Genomic DNA, 8,927 nt, shown 5'->3' with positions numbered 1-8,927 from the left:
TAGAATTCCTAAACGTCAAAGAGACAGAGAAGGGATTGAAGCCTCCACTTGTACTGTCACCATACGATTTATTTTTCTCCCTCCAAAAATATTATCTCCCAAATCCCAACGGTGAAAGCGTGAGAAATTTAATTTCGAACAACATATCCAAATTTCATAAAAATCCAACGGTTAACGAAACCGAGATTGTAGTTTTACCGAGACAGCTCTGGGTTTCTGTGGGAAAGAAAAATGCTACAATGCGAGGGGTATTTCTCTTAGCTCAGATATAATATCAAAATTCCCAACGGTGAAAATTCTCGTAATTGGGTTGCGAACGTGGTGCTCAAATTTCACGACAATCCAACGGTGAATGAGTCTGAGATCGTCGTTTTTCTGAGACAGGTTAGGTGGCCTGCGGGAAAAAGAGAGGGTTTTGGGAGAAGAGAGAAGAAACAACATTGTGAGGCAGAAGAGGCTGAGGAGTCAGTCTGAAAACTGACCTAACATGTTGTTATTTATAGCTAGGGGCATTTACGACCTATTTTTTACTCTATTTATTTATTTATTATTTTATAAAAACAAACTTTATTTTATTCTCTATCAGACAAATAAATAAAATACCCTTTTTATTTTCTCTCAAATCATTATTTTAATTAATAATTATATCTCCTTATTTATTTATTTATAAAATCTCATCATTTATTTTAAACTTTATTTATCTATAAATAACAATCTTTTTTAATCTAGTTTACGAAAATTGGGATGGTACAACTAGTCCTATCCAGGCATTAGGGCTAAATAATAATAAAAATAAAGAAATAAGACAAGAAAAAATAGCAGAAAAATTAAGAAATCCTAATCTAATAAAAACAAGAAATGATAATTAAGAAATCCTAATTAGCATATAATTAAGAAATCCTAATTACAGAAATAAGACACACACACAGCCACACACACAACCACACACACACACACACACACACACACACACAACCACACACACACACACACCCATGGACCCACACACACACACACAGCCACACCCACAAACACATACACATACATAACCACACACACACACACACAACCACAGACACATACACATACATAACCACACAGACACACACCCACAGACCCCCCCACACACACACACAGCCACACACACACAGACACACACACACACACCCACAAACCCACACACAGTCACACACACACACAGACCCACAAACACATACACATACTTTGGATCTGGTGGTATTGGAACCGGTGTCACCATCAAGCAATACTTTGGATCGGCTCCACGGACATCCCGCAATGCTTCCTCCCTGCCTCCTGACGAATTACACCAACTGACTCAGCAGATCAGGGACCAGCTAGAGGAGTCCATCATAGAGAAAGTGACGAGGCAGGTCATGGCATCCTTCAACCACCTTCAGTCGCAGATGCAATCTCAGGGACTTGCAGTGCCTCCTGAGCCTCTGGTTGGTCCTGGTCCCTCCGGTCCTTGAGTGAGCACAAAGGGGAGTTGTGTTGATCCCTCAGGAAGCGATCCTGAGACCGGTGACTCTGACAGGTGCGGCTTGTACATAGAAGCAGATCCTGCCCGCCTGGTTGCCATCGGGAGAGTTTATGAGCGATCCACTGTTGTTCATAACACTCCTTTGTTGCTTGGCCAAGTAAAGGTGACTGTGGAGGAGGTTAGAGATGCAGATGCTCCAGTTCCTGTACCCACTGATGAGGTTTCCTTAGTGGGCCAGGCACTTCACACCTTCCTTGCTTGGCCGACACATCTGGTCAAGTCTTTATCACAACAGGTACTTATTGTCCTTACTATATGTTTCTTCTTTTCAAATTAGGCTATTTAACTTTTTTTCATGAACAGGTAGCTGTGTCTCCGCCAAAACCACCTCCGAAGCCCGATCCGGAGGTCGATGATCCGCTTTATCTGATGACATTGACCATCCCAGAGCTTTTCTTGAGGCCTTATCAGGTTAGATGGGATGCCACCGTGTTCGGGGTCGTTAATCCAGATTTCCCCCTGTACATAAAGCACGAAGACCTCTCTGAAATCGCACACGGTGGTCAATGTCTCAGCATATCAGTGTTACAGTTGTGGATTCTGTAAGTCTTTATATAAAAGGCTTTTATTTACCTAAGTTATGGCTTTCAATTCATAAATATTTAACTTTGACTTAACATAAACAGGCATCTCACTGAAACATGTATGCGAGCGGGGAATTCTGATATCTATGGATTCCTCGAGCCTCAGTCCATTCAGAGGTCTGGACAATCGCAGTTTGAATCTGAAAGTTACATAAAGAGTTGGTTGCATAGTTCACAACGCGATGTGTATCTTGGAGCCTACCTAAATGGGTAAGTCACAATATAACAAAATTTAATTAATGTTTACTAATGTACTAACCCATTTTGGGTTCCACTATAGCGGACATTGGCAGATGGTAGTCATCCTGCCCAAGGAACACTTAGTTGTCTGGTTTTGTTCATTGCATAACAGGCCAGACAACTACCTTAAGGGGATTATTAATAAGTTAGTGTTCTTTTCAATACATTTGCATTGTAATACCTCAACGTACAACATCAATTTTTAATTGTTACTCATATGGAACAGTGCTATCAAGGGTCTTGATGATGCTCCACAGCCTAAATCAAAGGCTCCTGCTAGGTGGATTGTCGTCAAGGTACGTCATTTACATAAAACTTCCACTTATATATATTTCTTTATGTGTTTGTACACTAGTTGTTTAATTAATATCCAAATTTCATTATGTATTTAGTGTAATAGACAAAAAGGAACTACTGAGTGTGGCTACTATGTCATGCACTGGATGTCCACCATCATTTTAGGAAGTTTTAGAAATAATTGGGAAGCGGTAAGTTTATTTCAAAGAAAATCAATTTATTTATAATTTGTATTACATTATTAACTTAATATGATTTATTTAATCTTGCAGTATTTTAACGACCCTAGACCATTGGAGCCCGAGAGATTAAAAGCATTGCGGATTCAGTGGGCACAATTTTATCTCCGAGTTAGAGATCAAGCCTAGGATTTAGGGACATTTTTTAACATTTTTGACATTTTTTACATTTTCTATGTAACACGAACATTGAATTCATTTGTTGATTGTTCTTTATAATATATAAATCAATTATTTGATGTTTATTATCATTAAAACTGCTTGAAAGCAGAATAAAATGTTTATTTGTTGTGAATCGGGCCTCCTGAAATTGCATTTGACAGGTACAATTTTGGGTTTACTGTAAAAACAGAAAGTATATATAAAAAAAAATATTTGAAAACAACAGCGGTTATTAACAAAAACCGATGTTAATATCATAACCAACATCGGTTATAATAGAAAACTGATGTTAACGTTTGTATATTAACATCGGTTTTTTGTGTATAACCGATGTCAGCGTTTGTATTTTAACATCGGTTATCTGTGGATAACCGATGTCAACTATTGTACATTAACATCGGTTAATTATAAATAACCGATGTGAATATTTGAATAGTAACATCGGTTATTTATAATTAACCGATGTTATACACAAAGAACTACACCAAATAAGTGTAAGCATCATCAACGTTGACATCGGTTTTCTAGAAAAACGGATGTTAAGGGCATACATTAACATCGGTTATTCTAGAAAACCGATGTTAAACTAACATATTAACATCGGTTTTACTGGAAAACCGATGTCAATGTTCATCATGCCTACACTTTTTTTGTTGTTGTTCATTGTATGACACCCTCTACCCTTACAATTATAACTAACTAATTAAATAAATCATACAAAATTTAATTAAAAGATTATAAACACATAATAATAAAAGAAGGAGAAAAAAACATGCAAAATTAATTAATAATTTTTCTTTTTAAACACATTTAATTTAAATCAATTCAAAAGGATAAAGGTTCACATCCACTTAGTGAAAACATAATAGAATTTATTTTTTTAATAAAAGGTAAGAATATCCCGGCTCAAAACAAGGCCGTTCACTCTAAATAAATAATAGAAAGAAACTAAAGTAGAAAAGTATAACGCAATTATATCATTCAGTCAATCATAACATGTGAAAATCATAATATGCGAAGTAAAATCCTATGCCCCAATGTCACACTTATCAGAGCATATCCCTATCACAGACTAAGTCTCTTGATCTCTAGCATGTGACTCATCATATGAAGCCTCACCTGAAACAAAGTGGCAATCAGCCCAAACACAAACACACACCGGGAGTGAGTTATCACATTCGTATATAATAAAACATTAGAGCATGTGAAACATATAATACTTAAAGCTGAATGTATATAAATAACATTACTACACAAAATCGCACACCCATTCAAGTTTATACCCTCCATAAAATAACATCAACCACAATTGTTAACTCAATGAAATTCAAACACAAGCGTTATGCAACAATTATACTAAGACTCAAGCCTATATGCAATGTGATACCATGTCAGTGAAAAACAACACTGGGGCGCTTAGGAGTACATGACAAAGCATACCACACAATGGGTATACTCGGTCACTCTCACTAAGTAACATCATAAGGCGACCAGTCAGGGTTACTCTGTTTTGCGAGAATGCCCCAACCACATGGGATCAACATGGGCTTAAAGGAGCACTCAAACCGAGTATCTTTACCCCCAAGGCCTAGATTCCGAAGAATCTGTTTGGGCCTCACCTTCCTGATTCAGGTCCAACCCCTAAAATATTTTCTTTTTTTTTTGCACGCAGACACTGTTTATGAGTTATATAATATCCACGACCTCACACTTATATTTCAAACATATTTAACACATTGTGCTATAGTTTAACCCTTCAGGATCCTAACTAGGAATCCTACAATTTCCTTTAACACTGCGCATAAAAGTTCTCTTAAGGTAAACACTGGTCGGGTTACTATATAACTCATAACTCACATGACAAGTAATATCAATACAAATATCAATCACACACTCATTCAGAACCATACTTCATGTCCAGAGTTTAACATTTCACACTTTAACTAATTCCAAAATATACTCAACAATTAAATAACAATATATCATAACAATAATAACATACAATATTTAACTTCAAGGCTTATAAACAAATAACTATAAAATACACGTAAAATATATATATATATTAACGTAAACGTAAACGTACATATTATATATATATATATATATATATATATATATATATATATATATATATAACATATAAAAAGTATTAAATATATATTAATATAAAATAATCACAATAATATCAAATATATCATTAAGTAAATACAAATTATATATAACAATAAAATATATACTCTTATTGATTTCTATGAACAACATGTATACCTATATTCTAAATATATTTCAACTAAGTTATCAACATCAAGAAAATGCCTAATTACAATGTGAATACAACTTTAGTTAATTTCTTTAAATGATTTTAGCCAGTTCAATTATCCAACAATCCCTACGCATATGAATTTCATGACAATCCCTACACATATGAATTTCATGACGAGAAATCACCCACATGAAATAAAATATAAAGTTTGTAAAAAAAACAGTATCAATATATATGTACACGTATACACTGCGGTGTGAAAAAAAATAAAAAGAACAAGATTGAAAGGCCAACATATCTGGTATAAACAAAATCACCACCACACAATTTTTATGCTAATTATAAAGAATTATAATTTCTAAAGTATGCACCTAACACAGGAACACATCAATTCTACAACAAACTCACAACAGAACACCAATTTGTTCATCAAACACACTCAATCCACGATTAAACATGAAAACATAATTAAATTCATAAACACCCCAAAATAACCCAAAAATAAATCCTCTAGGGATCCCTACACATATTCATTCTAATCCCCAAGCGTGAGTAACTCATCCCTTACCTCGATGTAGTCGCTTAAATATTCTCTATTAGCAATGGTGGCGTCTCTGGTGCTCTCTAGAGCTCCTCCTCTGGTTGCTCTGTTAGGGTTCTTGTGCGTCAGAAAAGAAGAAAGGAACAAAATGTGTTTTCCAAAAAGCTGCTCTAGGTTAACATTTGACTTATATAGTGGGAATTTATGACCTAATAATTTTTATTTTATTTTTACTTATTTATTTATTTATTATTTTCTTATTTACTTATTAAAGTTACGGCTGTTACAATTCCACCCCCCTAAAAAAAAAAAGTTTCGCCCCCGAAACTTACCGGTATCGAATAAGGTAGGATATGCATCACGCATCTGACCCTCTAGTTCCTAGGTGGCATCCTCGCCCGAAGCACTTCCCCATACTACTTTGACCAAGGGAATCTCTTTCCCCCTTAGCTGCTTAACCATACGATCGTCGATCCTCAGTGGTTGTGTTTCATATGTCAAGTTCTCTTTCACTTGGACATTGTCTAATTCGATCACGTGCGACGGATCATGGACATATTTTCTGAGCTGAGAGATATGAAAGACACTGTGGAGATTTGAGAGAGATGGTGGCAAAGCCACCTGATACGCAACTGGGCCGACACGCTTTAGGATTTCAAAGGGACCAATGAATCTAGGTGTGAGCTTACGGGACTTCAATGCCCTACCAACCCCAGTCCACGAAGTGACTCTCAGAAATACATGATCACCTACAACAAATTCAAGATCCTTTCTTCTCTTATCATAGTAGCTCTTCTGCCTACTTTGGGCTGCTCTCATCCTTTCTTGGATCAACTTGACCTTTTCTGTGGTCTGCTGAACTACCTCAGGTCCTAAGGCAATGCTCTCACTGGAATCTACCCAACATAAAGGTGTCCTACATCTTCTACCATACAATGCCTCGTAAGGAGCCATACCTATACTAGAGTGAAAACTATTGTTGTATGTAAACTCTATCAAGGGTAAGAAACTATCCCAACTACCCCTCTGCTCTAACACACAGGCTCTCAAGAGGTCCTCTAAGGATTGGATGGTGCGCTCGGTTTGACCGTCAGTCTGTGGGTGGTAAGTAAAACTCAACCTAAGCTTGGTCCCCAAGGCTTTATGAAGACTCTCCCAAAATCTAGAGGTAAATCTGGGATCTCTATCAGAGACTATGCTAGAAGGAACACCGTGTAGTCTAACTATCTCACTGACGTACAAGCTAGTCAACCTCTCTAAAGAATATCTGATGTTTATTGGGATGGAGTGAGCAGATTTGGTCAACCTGTCTACAATAACCCAAATGGAATCTAAACCTTTGGGGGTTCTAGGTAACCCCACCACGAAATCCATGGAAATGTTATCCCACTTCCACTCAGGTATCTCTAAAGGTTGCAACTTCCCTGAAGGCTTTTGGTGTTCTATCTTAGCTTTCTGACACACTAGGCATGCAAGGACAAACTCATAAACTTCTTTCTTCATACTCGGCCACCAAAATATCTGCCTAAGGTCCTGGTACATCTTAGTCGCTCCCGGGTGGATACTCAGACTACTTCTATGGCCCTCTACCAAGATCGTTCTCCTAAGCTTGGGTACACTAGGAACACACACCCTATCCCGAAACCTCAAGACTCCATCAGTAACCACTCTAAAAATACTCTCTCTCCCTGCGACTATGGACTCTAACTGAGTTGACAAGAATGGGTCAGACTTCTGACCCTCGCGAATCTCGCTCAAGAGTTCGCTGGTGACTCTCAACATACCCAACTTAATGCTATTAGAGGTGATCTCACATGCCAAACTCATGTCTCTAAACTGCTCTAAGAGATCCAAGTCTCTAACCATCAAAGCAGACATTTGAAGGGATTTTCTACTTAAGGCATCAGCTACTACATTGGCTTTACCTGGATGATAGCTAAGCTCAAAATCGTAATCCTTAAGGAACTCTAACCATCTCCTCTGCCTCATGTTAAGCTCTTTTTGATCAAACAAATATCTAAGGCTCTTATGGTCACTAAACACCTCAAATTTAGATCCATAAAGGTAATGCCTCCAAAGCTTAAGAGCAAAAACTACGGCTGCTAACTCAAGATCGTGTGTAGGATAATTCCTTTCATGTATCTTAAGCTGTCGAGAAGCATAGGCCACAACCTGTCCCCGTTGCATAAGCACTCCACCCAAACCCATCTTGGACGCATCACAGTACACCACAAAAGATTCACTCGGATTAGGTAACACTAAGACTGGTGCAGTGGTCAACCTTTCCTTAAGGGTACGGAAACTACTCTCACATTGGGCATCCCACACAAAAACCTGACCCTTTCGAGTAAGCTTAGTCAAAGGTAAGGCTAGCTCAGAAAAACCCTCTATGAATCTACGGTAGTATCCTGCTAAGCCAAGAAAGCTCCTAATCTCAAACACTGACTTAGGACTCTCCCAACTCATCACTGCCTCTACCTTGGAAGGATCTACTGCTATCCCTCCCTTAGATATAACGTGCCCTAAGAAGCTCACCTCCTCTAGCCAAAAATCACACTTGGACAACTTAGCATACAGTCTATTGTCTTTAAGGGTTTGCAACACAACTCTCAAATGCTCCTCATGTTCCTTTCTCGTCTTAGAATACACTAAGATATCATCTATGAAGACCACTACAAAACTATCTAGGTAGGGGTGAAAGATCCTATTCATATAATCCATGAACACACCAGGGGCGTTGGTCACACCAAAAGGCATAACCAAGTACTCATAATGACCGTAACGGGTCCTAAAGGCAGTCTTCGGAACATCTTCAGGCTTCACTCTAATCTGGTGGTAACCTGACCTAAGATCTATCTTACTGAACACACAAGCCCCTACTAATTGGTCCATCAAGTCATCTATCCTAGGCAAAGGGTACCTATTCTTAATTGTTACCTTATTCAACTGACGATAATCTACACAGGCCTCATAGTCCCATCCTTCTTCTTAACTAACAACACCGGTGCTCCCCAGGGTGACACACTAGGCCTCACAA

At 37.8% G+C, this 8,927-nt stretch overlaps 1 long non-coding RNA gene across 1 annotated transcript; it reads left to right on the top strand.

Moving 5' to 3' along the window:
• The first annotated feature begins 2,306 nt into the window (after window positions 1-2,306).
• On the top strand, window positions 2,307-2,655 carry LOC114393088. The gene is made up of 3 exons (XR_003662467.1): window positions 2,307-2,355; window positions 2,426-2,530; window positions 2,612-2,655. It is a non-coding gene; the product is annotated as an uncharacterized LOC114393088 (long non-coding RNA).
• The last annotated feature ends 6,272 nt before the right edge of the window (window positions 2,656-8,927 follow it).

The sequence above is a fragment of the Glycine soja genome, chromosome 17 (genome assembly GCF_004193775.1).
Source record: "Glycine soja cultivar W05 chromosome 17, ASM419377v2, whole genome shotgun sequence".
NCBI lineage: Eukaryota > Viridiplantae > Streptophyta > Magnoliopsida > Fabales > Fabaceae > Glycine > Glycine soja.
The sequence above is the reverse complement of the archived record's forward strand: the minus strand, read 5'-3'. Positions and strand labels throughout refer to the sequence as shown.